Source organism: Rhodnius prolixus, unplaced genomic scaffold (genome assembly GCF_049639745.1).
Source record: "Rhodnius prolixus isolate KJV_2025 unplaced genomic scaffold, Rpr scaffold_1, whole genome shotgun sequence".
Taxonomy (NCBI): domain Eukaryota; kingdom Metazoa; phylum Arthropoda; class Insecta; order Hemiptera; family Reduviidae; genus Rhodnius; species Rhodnius prolixus.
This window is the reverse complement of record NW_027411581.1, coordinates 18,253,446-18,272,141: the sequence shown is the minus strand read 5'-3', so window position 1 is coordinate 18,272,141 and position 18,696 is coordinate 18,253,446. Positions and strand designations below refer to the sequence as shown.

Here is an 18,696-nt window from a genome sequence, read left to right as displayed (position 1 = left end):
ATTTAAAACAGGGAACTGCACGTGGGAATCCACTCAGCTAATCCCTTCCCTAATATATTGTTACTGTGAATAGGTGGCTTAAATTTGAAGAATATTTATCACTTACAAGAATGATAATTGAAATAATTCGTTCGGATTGACTTATGACAGTAAGTGCTCTTGAGAGTGATGCGACCTATTTCATATTCAGCCCTTCAAATTCCGTGAAATCCGAAATTAGAAACAATTTTGTAAACATGCAGCTGCAGAACTAGGCTGGCAATTTCATTTTATAGGCAAAATTTAGTGAGAAAAACTCCATAAAATTCTCTTTTTTCATTTAAAATTTAGTACTTTCCAGGATTCTTTTTTTAAATTTTATTTTTTCCTAAATTCCTTCACTTGTAATTTCCAAATATATACGTATGTAGGTCTAAAAGATACGAAATCGATTTCCTTAACATAAAGGCTTATCAGCTGAAAATTAAAACATTTGTTTATTTGATCTAGATAGATCAATCTACTGAACTACCAAAACAAGGTCATTATTCTTTTTTTACTGTGCTCGTGATTGATAATTACCATTTGAAGCTATAATTACATAAAATGATTCTATATATGTGTATAGTTAGAAATATAAATGAGTTGGAATTTAAAGACGTGTGAATAGAGATAAACATCCTCTGTTAAGGCCCACCACGCGGTTAAACATGTCCAAAACCGGTTGCAAGTTCCTGTTTCCGGTTCCCATTTAAAAGACGGCGCTGATTCTGTGCACTTCCTTTTCTCAGCAACCACGGACAACATTCAATGACCTTGTTAACGTACATCGGATGACAAGTAGGTGACTGTTATTAAGCACATCTTTTATCTTTCCTAGATATACAACTTTCACGGCCAAATATATTTTGTTTTCTCTTTTTCAATTTAAGCTACTGCAATATTTGAAAACATTGGTGCCCGGAGACTCTTTCAGTAAACTGGCCGCCTCTGAACAGTGTTTTCTCGTTACGGAAAACACAGTCAATTGGCAGATAGTGAGCTGTAAGAGGATCTTAGGTTGAGGAAATCTAAGGGCCAGCAGCTAGATTCGAACCTGGGAGTTTCGCGTGGAAATTCAGTTCTATATCCATTGAGCTAATACCTTCTCTTTATTGTTTTATTTTAGAATCATAAGATCCGGTTCACTTTGAGCGCAATTAGCTTTCCTTTAATTAAAGTCGATACTTTGGAAAGTTTTATTAATGCGGGAATTACATTCTATTGTAAATGTTTATAGTTGCAATCTTTTCAAAATGCAGTACTTGTAACGTGATAGATTCAGATAATAATCAGAATTGTCTGTGTTATGGTTTTGTTGGTATTGTTGAGAAGAACGGTTTGAATGTTCTGGTAAGCAGCCAAGATGTATTATATATATTAATGCAAACTGTAGTATTTTTTACTTATGGAATTGTTTCTTCCCAGATCGACATTCGTCACAAGCGTGAAAAACTTTGGTTTTACAAATTTTATGTCGTTAATTAACTTTAAAAATATCATTCGCCTGAAGAAAATGCTTCTGCTTCAGGGAGGTCAACATTAATAAATGAATTTTCAAAGCGATGCAATACAAGACTACAGTCCCACTGTTGTGCAGTTGCTTGCAGCTTTCACATCTAATCAGCCAAGGTATTTTGCTAGGCATAATCTGGCTCCGTAGTACCCTAAAAAAAGGGCTGTGGAAAGAATAGTAGCTACTCGTAAACATCCAGGATTCTGGCTCACTGATACAACCTTTACTTTAGTTCGCTTTATTCTGCAAGACACCCCAAATATTGTGTTGGCTTATTGGTTGTTCCTTCGTTGTAGATCATGTCTTCATTACCTCCACATAAGCATTGCCCTGAATCAGTGAAACATCAGCTATGATATCCAATTTTTTTAAGTTTAGTGCTCTTAAAAAGCTTTTTTCGGGATATGAAAGCTTGCAATCGTCAAAATGGCGACCTGAACTCCTTAAGAATTGAGCGTTAGAAACAACTTCAAAAATTCAACTTGTACTTCAAAAATTGCACCACTTCCTGTCCAATAGAGCATCAACCTGAAACTCCTTAAATTTTCGCATAATTTTACAAATTTTGAAATCTAAAAAAGTTATAAATTCCAATATTTCAATACTTTGCAACTTATTACAAAATCTGCCCGACGAACTTTTTAAAAAATCAGATTCTCATAGTCAGTAATATTGTACTGTTACCTACAAATAAACATTTAAACAAAGATGTTTTATGCAACCAAATTTTTTATTTTACCTCACTTTTTATCTAATTTTGCAGTACAAAACAGGTTTTTGATAATTTTCTAAAAAATTGAAAGAACGGTTTATTTTAACAAAATAAATGTATTAATACAAAGCGAAACAATTTTTTTTTTGTTTCCTTTTTCTTTTGTAGATGTGTCTTTAGTTAAGAGATTTGTTGCAGCATTGTTAATGGGACTTTAAGAAAGATGGTTAGCGTGGGCAGTAAGGCCACTGGTATTTACAGGAGCCCTCAGGTATTCAGTGTAATTTAGAAAATTGTCTATTAGTCTGTGGTCAAGTCTGTAGTGTTCATCTTCACACTGTATCGAAGCAAACAACTATTCGTCAGGCGTCTGCCTTCACGATTAACGCACAAAAACCACATTCTAACAATAAAATTTTCTTGAATAATCTTCTTCGAGAACACTTATGCTTCGTTAAATCCAGATATAATCAATTAAGACAGTTTAATCACTACTAAAGATCAACATGTGAGACTTAATGCGAGTTTCTTTTACTGCTCGAAGAATAAGAATAGTGATCACGTTGGAGTTTCGGGAAAAAAAGTTGTTCCGATTGGTTTTATTATAAATTTGTTGAGCGTGTATATTAATTAAAATATCTCAAAAACATAGCTATAGCTGAACCTTTACATAATTTATTCTGATTACTCCATTACTCGATAAAAAGATTCGAACAAAATCCCACATTTTAAAACATGAAATTAAATAATTATTATCAAAGCTATTCTCTCCCTTTCTACGTGACAACCTTAAGCTTCATAACGACCTCAACATTCCATTCATACAACTTGCCAAGACAAAATATCACAAGTTCCGCACTGTTCTCTCTAATTTCTCCAAACCTGTCTGTCACCTCTACGGTTATTCTTAACCATTCATCATGCCGACTGAATCGCCAGTGTCTAAGGACTTTTTTGAGAACTGAAGATCGTCATTATCAATTTCCTGTACAGAGTGCTTGCTACCTCTGGCAGTCTCTCTCCGCCTGCTCTTCACGCACCATATAGAACTTCTATTTATGTTATCATTACTTACTGTATTTTAAATGTAGATTGTAAATTACTAAATAAATTGAAAAAAAAGACCCAAAAGTACTGTAGTGAATTTCTATATACTCTGCCATACTAAATGCATTAAAAACGATCATTTTGATTTGAACTAGTTTCCCTAAAATTGTATGTTTTTTGGGGATTCCAGAATTGAAAACTCAGGCATTTAAATTTTGTTTTAATTCTTACTTTTGGTTTTTGTAGAACATTGTTCATTGTTTGTTTATTGTATTCAATTTCTAAAATCAAAAAATGAAAGCAATATTTAAGGTACAATAGGATAACGCTATAATTAATCAAAATAGTAAATACGCTCGTCATGTATAGAGTTTATAGAGTAGACAACTAAGGAATCAAAAACCAAAACCCAAATAACTTGAACACTGGATGTAAAAATTATTTATTATACTTATAAAAACATTTATAAGAATTGATTTTATGCTTGAGATTTTGGATATATTAACACTCAAAGGTATTTCTTCGAACACCCAACGTTTAAATGGTTGATCTGCTAAGTACAAAAAATAAGGAAAAAATGGTACACATACATAAAACTTCGTTTTAACTGAAACAGGAATTTTTAATTATACCATTTTTCTAAAGTAGGTTGTGAAAGCTCGTGCTATTCATTACGATAAATCAAGTGCATTATATGCCAAGAACCACTATAAACACACTTGTTAAGTAATTATCGATTTAGGAACATTTTTCTTTCAGAACTGTGAGATTTTGCGCTTAGAAAAAGAACTGTGAGGGTCTTTCAACGAAATTAAAAATGATAATTGAAAACTAGTGATATGAGCAAAGAAAAAAAAGCTGCATTTCTTCTAAATCGTAAGAAAGGTGATTGGATGGATAGAATTGAAAAGAGATAAAATTCCCATGAAAGTATTATTAATTGAGTAATAAAGTGGATTCGTAATTAAGAAGATTGTGAAACAGCATTTTAGGACCTGAGAAATTCCGACTTATTTCCTCTCAAAGACATGAAGTAGAAAATTAGTATACAGCGGAAAAATTACTTTAAAATTTTTTAAAAAAAATTTCCTGTATGTATAAGAGAATATTTATTGTATTTTTTTACACGAAAAAGACAAAATTTCTAGCGGAACCAGAAATACAAACAGAAAATTATATCTTTTTTTTTTTAAAAAAAAAAATACTTCTATCCTTAGAACTTCATTGGTGTTTATGTCGTAGACAGGTGTCCCATCTTGACCTCTAATTCCATTATCATAACAAACGTAAAGCCCCTATGGACTATCATAAGTCTGTGTGTTCGCCTTGGAGGAACCATCATCAGCCCGCATATAACAGTAGTACAAGTGTCTTCATAGGCTGACCTTGTCCTACTTCCTACATTAACTTGTTTATTATCCAAGACGTCCATCAGGGCTGTTGGATTTAGTATCATTTCATCCTTAATATATACCTTATGCCGGTCTCAGATCTACTCTGTACTTCTACTCACTTCAGCAACTCCAAATTGTCTTTTATTCTGGTATTCAATTTTTGGTTTCAGAATAGAATATGCCAGTATGAATCACGCGATAAAGTTTAGGAACTCTTTGTTTACATGTTTAACCAATTTAAAATACAAATTACAAAAATATATGAATTGTATATATGTATGTATATATTATACATTATATATCGTATATGATGCAAAACAACTTGAGAGGATAAATTTAGTTTATATTCCTAATTTGGAAAATATATCTTTACGGCAGTCTCTAATTCTGAGGTTACTGACTTCGAGTCCCGATCTAGGCTTTAGGTTTTATTTAATAGTTAATATAAGTATTCTGTAAAGTAAGTTTGCTAGTCGCTTCCTTCCACGACACCAAAATTGGTAATATCTCTTAAGTTCTTTAATAAGACCATTTATACTGAAATAAACAATGCCACGTACCAAAAAAAGATTACGGAACTGGGTTCCCGTACGAATAATAAATGTTATTCATATAAAAAACAGAATTCGCAAGTTATGGCAGAGAACTAGAAATCCTCTTCAACTAAAAAACTCTTAAACCTACAAGCGCGACCAATTAGATGGAATAATAATGGAATGGATACAATTATCCAACTGTCCAATGATACAATTATCAGATACAGCAGAACTTACATAGAAGGATTGAACCCGAATGGAGTTTAATTTCAGTCAAATACTGTGAAATAATACTTGGTCTAATAGTTCTTTAAATAATAATAAAAGATAAATTGATCCAGATGTTTAAGCATTTAACAAAAAGGGAAGCCATAAGTTGATAGAAGGCGACAGCATTGTCACAGGCAGAAGCCAAAAAGAGAAATGGGGCTTTTCCCCCGCTAAAGTCAAACAAAACACCTTAAAGAGCACATTAATCTTTTCCTAGGAGGTGCTGAAGGAACATTATAGCTTAGTTCAATCACTGATCTGAATGAAGACTCGTTTAGTTTTCCTTCAGGAAGTTATTTTTAATCTTTCTTTTTTTTAAGGTATGTATTTTTAAATCTATTACAATTCTACCCCTGAGAATTTATAAAGAGGGTATGTCAGAAAGTTCTTTATATAGGAAGCTGGAGAAATAAAGGGGAAGGGGAATTGAGGGGCTGCTTAAGTTTCACAGTGGAAATCTTCCCCCTTTCTCAGTTGATCATACTATCTCCACAGCCTACTGAATAAAAGATGACATTCATATAAAAAAATAAATGAAAACCAAGAGGAAGATATAGAAGGAAAGGAACTGTGCACTAGATCCGCATATGCACCTTAGAATAACAAACACACTATTTGGTACTTCAATAGAAGGCCATAACCTGGAGCTGCACGAAATCTCTTCCTTGTAATCTATTGTGGGCATCCTCTCATAGTTTTTCTATCTTACTACTCGCATTTCTAATTTTAAATTTAAAGAATTTTATGTGAGAAGGCGGTAGATGACAAAACGCAAGACATTAGAAAGAGAATGAGAAAGGTAGAGTGACAGATTGTGGAAACAAAGAAGTTCCCATTGTGTATCCTTGGCGCGTTCATCTCGTTACACTTCAAAACAGTCATATTTTTCAAGCCATCAAGTTTAACTAGTAGAAGTGCACGCTTCTTACATTCAAAACTGCTTACCGACTTGTCTTGTTAAGATAAAAAAACAAACTGTATACATATTCAACTAGCATAACTAGAAATATAAAATATTTAAAAAGCAGATGAATATTTACATGTATTGTTTGTTAGTTGCATTATTTTCTCAGAAATATTATCTGCTTGTCTGTACAATGATATGTTTCATTTTCTTAAATTTGATTCTTTACTCGTTTTACTTAATTGTTCATAGGTAACGACATCGTTCTTAGATTTCACAGCAATTGCTCGTATATGTTCAACGTACATTTGTTCAGGAAACAAGAAAATGAGGCCAAAAAGCCAAAATCAAACATATTGTTAAAGTGGAATAACTTATTTTTTCTTGAATAAATTATTAATATTAATAATTATTTAATAATAAAGAGATTTTAAACACAGCTTCAAATACGAATGATTGGCCAAAATTCTTCAGATTGTTTATAAGAAGTGCAAGAGTTACGGGTTATCGAACACTATGGAGAAAGAGTGATTTAAGCTTGATATAAAGTCATGACGTAGTCACATTACGACATCTTATTTCAGGTACTCAAATGCATTTCTTCTTCTAGGTTTTTATAAAAAGGTGAACAAAGAATTGAAACTAAACAGCAAAAAATATCTGCGCAAAGGTAGCCCTTAAATAGAGGGTAGTGAGTGAGAAGGTAGACCCTTCTCTCTCTATTTATTACTAGGTAATAACAATAATAATTTTTTTTTTTTTAAATTAGTTGTTTTCTTTCCTCCTCTCCACTTAAACGTTTAAACGTTTTCTCTTCAAAATACAAAAAAGTATATTTAGTGGTAGGAAAGTAAATGAATGGTTTGTAGTGTTTAATGGTTGGTTTGCCTGTGAATTGGATAATAGGTGTGCTTTAGTGCATCTCCAGGCAGCAGAATTCAGTCAGGAATCTTCTACTAATTTCTATTTACTTCCATTACCTGGCGTTGCATTGCCAGAGTTGGAGAGTTCATTTCTGATTGGATTTTTTTAAAACTTAATTTCAAATAGAAACTTAGTTTCTAAAATATTTATTTTTGCGATTTATAACGTTTAAAAATTTCTGTCTTAAAACTTGCAAAATCACATTTTTGATAAAAACATAAAAAATATAGTTATCCTCAATAACGGTTTAATTCACTAGCGGTAAATAGTAACTTTCATAAAGAAAGCTTTATTTTTTCATGTAAAAATTACATACTTCAGAGAAACTGGAGTTGGTGGTAGGATATGGAATATGGATCTGCCTAACTCAGGGGTCGGCAACCTATTTCAAGTAGAGAGCCATTTCTCCTTAAGTAATTTTAATAAATCTTACCAAGAGCCGCAAGGATGATAGTGTAAACAAACTCTGTAGATCAATTGCATTCTCAAATTATTATTTTATGGTATTTAATAAGTTTAAATGTTTTATATATTTATTTTCACATATTGCAAAGTAAATAAACAAATAAATAATAACTAAACTGTGTTTGAATGAAAATGGCGGCAGTCTTATATAATTATGTACTTCATTTTAATTTAATTCTATTCAAATTTCAAACCAAATCTCATTTAAAATTCTTTTTAAAAAATATCTTTACTTTAATAAATGAAATTTTCATTTGTTTCAATAAAATTGAAATATACAATATATTTTAGACGAGAAGAGCCACACAGTTTGGATAAAAGAGCCGCATGTGGCTCGCGAGCCGCGGGTTGCCGACCCCTGGCCTAACTGAAAAATGGGGTAACAAGAAAAAAAAAATCTCTGCAATTTAATAGCACAATTACGGAACGTATTTCAACTAACATACAATATTCATCGAAAACATTGAAATTCTTAAATATTTGCAAACTATAAAAAAATAATTCTGCTAGAAATCCTAACTCACAAGACTATAATTTCAATTAATTGTGATTTTATATAAATGTTTTAAAAACAGTTTTTTTTTGCAAAATTTTTAAAAACTTTAATGTGGACAAGAATAATAAGATTTTATTTAGAAATTTTAAATACTTTCGACTTCATCCACACACCCAACAATATTAATCAAATTGCTATTACTTTTAGTTGTTAAAGGATTAAAATTTAATTTTGATTTTTCTTTGATTTTAACGTTTTAGACGTTACACGAATAACTAAAATTCAATTAGGAAATTCACGATTCCAGTCAAGCGATTGCCATGAAACGAGTACGAATTTTCATTCTAATATTACATTGATGATAATATCGAGAAACTGGTATTTAATTCATTTAGAAGCTAGCTTATCCCTAAACTCCATCCTTAGTACTGTTCTAAATATTTCTGAATAAAAGTGCCTTGATCCTAAGGTTTATACGCTACATTTAATGGAATGAGTTGAAGTGGGATTCAATAAAATCAAGGAAAACTGTTGGAACCCCTTGCGAACTACATCACTACCAGTCATACAAAGAAAAAGTAAATTGGAAATATTTTACATATAAAAGTTATTGATTTTCATGTAGAAGTGTACTTTATAAGTGTGCACAATTTATACATTTTTCAGAAAATATCCCTTAAAGTAGAAAAATTCGCTCATTAAAGTGGTGTTCCAGCTGATTTTGACTAAAAGATGTTTGGAGTTTCCAAGTTTGCACCTTAACCAAACATCAAGCTTGTTCTTTCCGCAATTTTTCCATATTTGAATTATGCTGAAGGTAACACAGACTGATGTATGCTGAAGCAACACTTGCTTTCACAAGAAGACAGAGGAAGTAATGATAATAATTTACTTTTTCCCATAAGGGCACAAAGTATATATGAAGGAATAAAGAATTAAAGATAATATACTCAAGAATACGCTGACTTAACAATATTGGCAGGTACTCTTCACTTTTAATAATTTGCTGGTCATAGCATCTACTTATATGTTTGTAAAGACGATTAATGGTTCCAATCCTTAAGATCTACAATTACAATGAGACAATAATCTCAATGCTGTTTGTATAAACAACTAAATTAAGGTTATAGCATAGACTATCTATAGTTTTTATTTTATTAGAAATATAAAAATCGAAAAAAGAGAGAAGCAAATATTTACAATAAGAAGAATAGAAATCTTAAGAACATCAATTAATATGTTTATAAAAACGATTAGTGGTTCCAATCATAAAGATCCATTATTGTAATGAGATAATAACCTCAAAAGAAATTCAAACATCAAGTAAATAAACGTAAAATATCAGAAGATTTAGTTTAAAATGATTTATTTAATAAAGAGTGCTAAATTGCGTTTGCGTGAAATTAAATGTACTGAACTTCCAAGCTTTAATTTTAGCAAAAAATTTAAAAAAAACGCCAACTACAAACTCAAAGCTAAATTCACAGTTATGTAATTTACATTGGTGTAGCCACCTAGTGAATTTTTAATTGAATATTGTTAATGGTAGAGAAATTAGTTGTAACGTAACACAAATGTCTAGAAACAAATTAGGAGTATGAAGAACGAGAAATTGTAGTTTACATCCATTTGGATTTGTTCTACAAATTAATTTAAGACATAAAAAAAGTACGGAGATGTATTATTTGAAAAAGTAATCAAGTGATTCTGAAATTCGGACATCTGGCGTCAAGCATAATAAATCACTCCATTGATATGAATTTTGTGAACGAATTCATTTACTGTGCTAAACGAATGCCTTCCAATAAAAGTAAAAAAAATCTTCAAACTCAATAACTAGACGAGTTGAAAGAACGTAACGACAAGCTGACAAAGTAGATGAAGCAAAGAACTGTAGTAAGGGAGCTAGTCCTAATGGTTGTATGGTGAAGTTCAGTCTGGAAGAACACGATACACCGAGTTTAGTAAATGTGCCTACCGATGTCATCAATGCAAAAAAATCTGGGTATTCGAAGTTGGAAAACTTTGCAAGGCTACAGAAGATTCCATCGAAGCGATGTGACTTGAAAGATAGATCACGCAATTCGGACTCTGGGCACATGTCCCACTAGGTGGTTGGTAGTAGAGGAAAGGTGCTGGCTCTGGGATCGTCAACGATGCCAATCTCTGCTAAGGAACAGGCTTTAAAATAAGTATAATTAATTATGAAGTTGTGATGCAAGCGGAATTAGTGATTAATTTTATGCAAATTCTAATCAAACTCTTAGAGATTTTGAACATACTAATACTAAAAGGGAACCACGAGGAAAGCAGCTTAATTTAGTTTATTTTATTTTTTAATATCTACTAGGACAGTACAGGTTGTTGAACTCAACGAGCAGTCCAAACGGATGCTAAAAGAGGATGACTTTGCGATCCTCTTTCTGTACCTATCTAAACACCCGCACATAATTATGCAAACATGCTTAAATGAAATTAATCAAATGTTGGCTGTTATACAGACTCAATAACTCTACATTAAATTGCTAAATCTTACAACTCAGTCCAACTATATAATAGTTTCACAAAGTCACCCAGAAATTGTTAAGTACCTGCCAATATTGTTAAGTCAGCGTATTCTGGAGTATATCATTTTTATTTTATTTTTTATTTGTATGTACTCTGTGCCCTTATGGGAAAAAGTAAAGTAAATGATTTTATCAATAATTTCACTGCCTCCTTGTAAAAGGAAGTGTTGCTATTGTGCAGACTTTTTTACGATTAATTTGCACCGTTAATACACGTTCTAAGGTCCACTAAATGAGAAAAAGTGTTAAAAATAGTTCTGTATTTGGAAATGTCTACCTTAACTATACGTTAGTCTGAAGTATCTTAATCATACATCATTCAAAAACTAAAAATTACAGAAAGAACAAGCTTGAAATTTGGTTTAAGTGCAGTCAGAAGGATTTTCTGAAAAAAATTATAAATTGCACACATTAATTAATTATATTTCTATAATTAATAGACTTATAACTTTTATTTGAAAATTATTTCCAAAAAAATTCACTTGTTCTGTGTATGACATCAATACCTGTGTCCTATCAGTTTTCCCTAATATCCACTTCAGCTCATCTTTTAAATTTAGCATATAATACTTAAGATAAAGGCTATTTATATCTTTTGTATGATACTTTTTCTTTCCAGAAAAATTTAGAAGTCAAGAGAACTGCTCGACTGAAATTGTGAATTTCTTCTTGACTTCTTTTTAGCAATTCGATATCGTCTAGTGCTCATGTGGCGTTCAAATTGGAGTTGGATTGCTTTATGTAGGTTACAATACTAGTTGCGGCTTAATACATCAAATGAGAAGTGTTGATTAATGAGAAAAAAGCAGCTTAAAGAATTATAGTCCTGAAAACTATTAAACTATTAACTAAAGAAAATAAACAATTAATCAATAGTAATAATTGAAAGATTATCAAAGAAAATGGAATAATGTTCACTGCTAAATACTTCTTTCTGCGTTTTTTTGTAAATCGTAATTTGCGGCAAAATAAAAATCATAATACAAAGATAAATTATAAGAAGAGAAAGATAAATTTCAAGTCGGAAAGATAAATTTTATCTTAGAAGCTGTAAAGAGCACATGCGCTATTTTCTTAAACTAAGATCCGCAGACTTTGGAATAACAGCAATACAAAATTGAATTTAAACGTACCTATTACTGGGAATGGTCCAAAGAGTACGAAAAATCAAAATATGCCCAAGGTAAATTTTACACCTCACTGCAGCCGACAGTACCAAAAAAACTGTGGTCCACTGACTTCGTAGAAGGTAGAAAGTTCTTTACTACTATGATCAGACTGTGTTTTAATCATAATTACTCGCCCCATCACCTCAGTCGTACAGGAATTTCAGTCCCTCCAATTTGCTCTTGCCCTTCTGATACAATCATCAACATATATCAATGATTTTGTTTATTTTATTTATTTACTTTATTTTTAATAAAAATCGTCTGTTTAAGTTCATTCTTCGATTAAAGTAATTGTTATTTATGTAATAGTCAAACGTTTATAATAATAGGTAAGAATGTGGCTTTATCGCAAATAATATAGTTTTCTTCAATTATACTCTCAGTGTAGCTGTTCTTCTTACAATATTGTATATATGTAATATAAAATAAATAAGATATGCATACTTTTAGGACAGCTAATTATTCCAGTATTTTACTATAAGTAAAATTAGGGGGACTAAATTAAATTACAATTAAGAAATGAATAATTGTTTTGAATAATCTACTAGTTATTAACTGTGTGTTATTTGTGCTCACGAATATTTCGGTAAGACGAATTTAAGACTGAAATATTATTTTAAATCCGTGATTCAAATTTAAACAGTAGCCGACTCTAACTTTGTCTTTTTCTACTTTAACATGCATGTAAATGTGACTACTCAGAATAAAGGGCATAATAAAGTTAAATCAGAAGAATAATTTGGAATAGAGTTAAAATAAAGTATCTACTTAAAAACGAAGATATAATATACATTTTATCATAATTGTACAAAAAAATATTATGAATGAACTGGCCAGCATAAGGGTCTGTGACATCTAATAAATTCTAAAAAATGTGAAGGAAAAGTTAAGGCATTAAAATTACTTAAATTATATCAACTAAGCATGAATGAAATGTTGGGTACTCGCTGATTTGTGTACCTTTTGGCGTTTAATTAACCCTTATACTTAACATTTTAAACTGTAAGTTTTTGTTAAGGAGATTTTTGTACCTTTTGGATAGATTTTCATTTTTGTCTATTTTGCAAAGTTACATATTTGCTTTACTGATTTTTTTAAAATTTGGAATAAGCAATTCTATCATTGTAACCTGATAATTAAGTTGTTCAGTCGGAACCGTAACTACCACTGGAGAGATCTTTTTAAAGAATGATTATAGTTGCGGTCCCCAAACCATCCTCAATAACAATTTTTTTGAGAAAGCGTTTTGAATTAAATAGGAAGGTATTTGTACGTAAAAAGCAAAATTAAACTGCGATTCCAGAACTTCCTTTAAAGAGGAATAAGAAAAATATACTGTGATTACAGTACTTCTCCCTAAAAGGCAGAGAGGCAAAGATTTTGAATCGAACGACAATTCATTAATTGATAATTTTAACGATTGCAGTACTTCCTCTTAGTAGGTGTAAGAGCATGATGGCACTTCACAGCCACGTAGAGGCGCTTTAATCACTTCTTCGTGCTAAATTTTATCAATATCGGACTAAGCGTTATAGAAATATTGGTAATAATAGTTTTAGAAAGGGTCTAACTTGGGTGGGGCAAACTCCCCTCCTTATGAGGCATAGCGTCGAGACTTTTATAGTGTAAATCTGTTCAAAATTTCGATTCGAATGACACTTCATTAAAGAAAATCGGTCCACTTGTCAATAATTTGAAACGATTGCTATACTTCCCCTTAACTAGTGTAAGGGCAGATTGTCGCTTTAATGTTACGTAGGGGAGTCCTAACCCTATCATCCTACCAAATTTTATCAAAATCGGGCCATGATTTACTGAGTAATTAGTAATAATAATTTTGGATGGGGCCTTTTATAAAGGGGGCTAACTTCTCTCCCATTTGATGTACAGCGTCGAGACCCCCAAAAGGCACATCTACATAAAATTCCGAATCGAATGATACCTCATTCAGCAAAATCGGTTCGCGCGTTTAGGCTCTACGCAGTTTACAAAAAAGGTAACAACAACAATTTCTGAAAATGCCGTTTTTGCTCATTTTCGGCAACCTTTTTTTTGAAATCTATTAGATCTGGGTGGTTGCAAAAAAATTACAGTTATAAAGGAGGGTTTACCCTATAATTTAAAGGAAATTTGGGAATTTTATTTTTTGTAGAAAAAGAGAAAACAATTGTCAAAGTTGGGTGTTTTTCAACGTTACGCATTTTCGTGCAGTTTTTGACGATCAACCCTTATACGATACAACTGTCCTACCGGACAGTTTTAATTACTCAGGACCATATTACTTTCTATATAATTTTTTTTAACAAGCGCTGAGTAAGTGTTATAATATTCAGAGAGAGGCTAGAGCGAAAAGAAGAATTAAATTTAAAAAATAAATACATGTATTATAATGAGCTTGCAGAAGGGAGATAAGCATCCCTACAGTAGCTACTGAGACTCACCCTTCATCCTTAGTAAATCCGCTTAACTAAATCCTCACTTTATGAAGCGAGGGATCGTTATAAATCCCGTCCCAGTGGATTTTATTTTTCAATAAAAGACTTAACACTCCCTTTGATCCCCCTTTTTTCTCTGGGATGTGAACAAGATACTCGACCCTTGGAAACTGAACTCATCCCTCGCCAAGTGATTCTGACATCTGAAAAGTTACAGAAAACTGTTTTGTGCAATCACAGTGTAACATAACCCTTGGGTAAATAAGTAGAGGATAGTCTTTAGAAATGTACGACTCTTCAGCTGACAGTGCACTTTTTAGGAATCATTTTTACTCTTCAATTTTTTTATTAGCAGAGGGAAAACGAAAGCCTGAGACATTCGATTGCTGCGAAATTGTACTAAGGTTGAATTCGGTTAACCTCTAGTACAGTGTTCCGCAACCTTTTCCACCAGAATACTACATTTCATTCCGCCGGCATAACACAAAGCTTCTGGTTAATACAGATAATGCACTTTAAAACGATTTTTGGCCACTATAATTCTTTTTCTTTTTTATTGTGCAAAAAATTGTGAAATGCAGTCAATCTTCCTTCTCACAGAATTAACTTTGTTTTACTTAAAGGTGAGAGTTGCACCCAAACTTCAGAATTCCCTTCATCAACGGTTTTTTTATTTCTTTTATACATTATCGAGCGTAACCTCTACTGTATAACCAAAATAGATCTATCGTGAGACCACTTATCTTATAGCATTTCTAGGTAATGAAACCTTCCACTTAGGTCCTTTAGGGAAGTTCTAAGAAAAGCGACGGGAAACGGCAATCAAGTAAAATATTAAAATAAACTAGATGAATGCTCTTAAATCCAGCTTCTTCTCAATGGAAACCCCAGAGGGGCAGTCTCTAAACTAGAAAAAAGACATGGAATGAAAATCATGCCGAAGAAGGGCTATGACATATACTGGTTGAGGAGCTATGCACTTGTCAGTGCTTCCATCAAATAATCTAAAATACCACACACCTAAAATTACAAAATTTTGTACAAAACTAATTGGGAAATATTACTTTTAGCTGGAAAATACAGGCACAGAATCCAATTCCACAATGCTGCCGTTAGCGAGGCAATTGGAAAACCTCTTAAGAAAGGCTTGTCTGCCTTTTTGTTTTTGTAACAGTCTAACAAGAACACAAAATTGAAAATTCATCGAAGTAATATGTATAATAACTACCAGAATCTAATAGTCTATTGTTCATTAGGATAGTTTTTAGTGTGTTGTGAGATAAATGCAGCACTATTCATTGCATAGCAGAAGAAATATACTAAAAAATATGGCTTAAAAATAAAGTATTATTTACCTACATATTTACATTTCAGTATTAGTGGCTACGTTGCCTTTCTATCTCTCAATTCGTACATCAATCTGCATTTTAGAAGGACGTTTACAAATTTCTGGAAGAAGTTATTCTCTTCTGCCCTCGAAACCTGAAAAATAATATACCTTTTATGCCCGGCATTTCACATAAAGATAAATGTCTTTAAAACTGACAGTACTACACTAGCAATTTCACTCGGCATCTCCTATTGAAAAGGATTCTTATTTGCTGAGTGCAATAAAATCAAGCTTCAAACGTGACCACTTTTTTTTTAGCCTGTTGGTGGTCGGATTTAAAAGCTACAATTTAGGAATCACTCAGCCGGTCACTGTTGCGCAGTATTTTTAATTATAATAGTAATTTTCAAAAACAATCTCTTTAAACAACAATCTCTTTAAATTATTTTAGTTTAGATAAATTTATATCCAGAGGCGAAGAATGGTTATTTCATTTAGGCAGGCTGTAGCGGGAAAATTTAATTTCATATCACTAAAACGTCTCCTATCGAACTTCTTCGAATATCGGACTAATCGGAATCACGTTATAAGAAACAGGTAATTAACATTTTGTGGGATGCTTCACTGTAACGAATCAAGGTATTTAATGTAAAAGGTTTATCTGTACGAGAAATATGAGCATTTTTTTTTTATTTCTTGACAGAAAAATGGTTGACAACTAAATAAAAACTGTTTCCAACAATAAATGACGTTTATATTTCTCATTAAGCCCATCATTAAAGAGAGATTATGAGATTTTTTACTAATTTTACTAATTTGTTTGTTGCGCGAACAAAGACGGTGACTAATTAAAGTATCCTTTAAATTTTTGTTTTCAATGAAAGCTTAGATATCCGTTATTCACACAAATAAAATAATTTAGTAAGAACTAATTTTCACGATGATAGATCTCTAAATATTGATAGATTTATAAATTATTTACGTAGTAAAACATTAATTATATAAAACAGTATTTCGTAACAAAATTATATTCATTCTTTAAAGAAACTAATTTTTTTTTTTTTTTTTACTTTTATTTCAAAGATGGGATGAGACCATAATAATTAAAGATTAATTTAAATTTAAATAAGTTTTTTTACAATATTTTTTGGTTGAAGAACAAGGAGAAGTACACCAGTTGTATGAAGATAAAAGTCCTTTTTCGAGAGAAACAAAAAGAAAAAAAAATGCGAAAAAATCCACATCGAAACAACTAGCTTCTGAACTGAAATATTTGGTAAAGAGAATTTTTGTTTTTCCAGCTAAAGATAGGTATTACCTTAATATTTAAGTTTTATTTTATGTAATTTAAAAAGCCTCGCTCATTTCAGAGAAAAATTATGAGAATTTTTTTTTCATAATATAAAGTCAGAAGAAACAATCTTTTACACCTGTATTTTGAAAGTACATCAACTGGAATGAGATTGGAGAATTTTTTGTAATATCTTGATTGTTCTATTTGTTTTTTGTGCTTTTTACTTTCACTTTCTAGTGTTCGCGCGGCACGTGCAGGTGTCCTGAAATTTTAGCAAATCAACTGGCAAATAATGATTTCTAGAGAGCCAAAGTTTCCACATCGCACTATTTCACCGATCGCTACACATTTCCAAGTTATTGCACAGCTAATGTCGCCTCTGTAATCGAGGGGGATTTTCTTCTCGGTTGCTGATGAAGGTTAGTGGATTAAGTGGTTGTCATACATGACCGGAATTCGAGATAACACATTCAGAATAGAACATTGATTCATAGAACCTGGAGATCGGAATAGGTGGTACGCAGTTAATACTTAAAAAGAGGCATTGATTACAACAAAAGAGTAATTTGAATTGAAGAATTTGCAGTCAATGAATGTCGGAACGCTTGGATAAATCACATTATTCAAGTTCAATTTGGTTTTAACAGAGGATAATTAATCAGTACTTTTGAGTTTAGAGTTGGTTGCAAGGGTTAGTCCAATAGTATAATGAGGTATTAAGTTTTTGTAGTCACTTGGCACTGCTTATATATGAACCGAACATTCTCTAAAGACGCTGCTGCTTCCAACAACCAGCGTTAGCTCATCACTTAATTCTAGAAATACTAGTTTCTATTTTTGCATGTAATTTTCAAAATGGTTCTCCTAGGGCACCTTTATAATTTATTTTGTTGCATAAATGTTGCAAATAAAATTATTTACAGTCTGAGCTGAAAGAAAATTGCTGCAAAATGTTCAAATAAACTCATTCTGTAAAGCAACTTGCATGGATTTTTCAAATTAAAGTAATACACAGTATTACAGTTACTTTTTACAGTGACAAAAATATAGCCAGATTCGTGTAATTGAAAAAAATGAATTCAGGGAATTCCGCAAACCACTTTCGCTTGACTGTTTCGGCCAACACATAGTCATGGAACAGTAAGATAAGACTGAACATTTGCGAGTTCCATTATGTAGTGTTCAAATAAACATTTCCTTCGTCTTTAGAGAATTTCAAAACCAGCTTTTCCAATAAAAACAGATTTAATTTAGTAAATCTTTTAAGGTCACTGTACTTCTCCTTGAGAGGAGTAAGAGAAAGTAAGGTTTAATAGATCTTGCTGGAATGCCGTCTGTGAAGTAACTACGTTTAAATAAGTGTAATTTAAATAACATATACTAATTATTAATTAAATTTAACCAACAAAGATTGTCACATAGTTACTGCATAGAATGAGGGAATTATTTTTAGGATTCACAAGCGCATATAAACTTTAAGGACTTCTAAAACAGAAAGATATTTTCATTGATTCAAAAAAAAAGACACTGTGAAGCAAGGTGAATTTATATGCAATTAATGTCAGTCCTGGCATTGAGGAGTGGAAGGGAAAAAGGCAAACTGTCTATGAGGTTGGCTT

The 18,696-nt window shown here is 31.7% G+C and overlaps 1 protein-coding gene across 41 annotated transcripts in view; it reads right to left on the bottom strand.

Moving 5' to 3' along the window:
- Positions 1 to 18,696, bottom strand: part of LOC141456481 (uncharacterized) — a 132,860-nt gene that overhangs the window by 78,445 nt on the left and 35,719 nt on the right. For 35 of the 41 annotated variants that reach the window (XM_074132743.1, XM_074132748.1, XM_074132745.1 and 32 more), the window contains one exon: positions 15,813 to 15,935. The gene's annotated coding sequence lies outside the window, so the exon portion shown is untranslated. Of the gene's footprint in view, positions 1 to 11,982; positions 12,207 to 14,459; positions 14,926 to 15,808; positions 15,936 to 18,696 lie in introns of those variants that run through there. The other 6 variants (XM_074132607.1, XM_074132598.1, XM_074132694.1 and 3 more) reach the window with 4 other exon arrangements.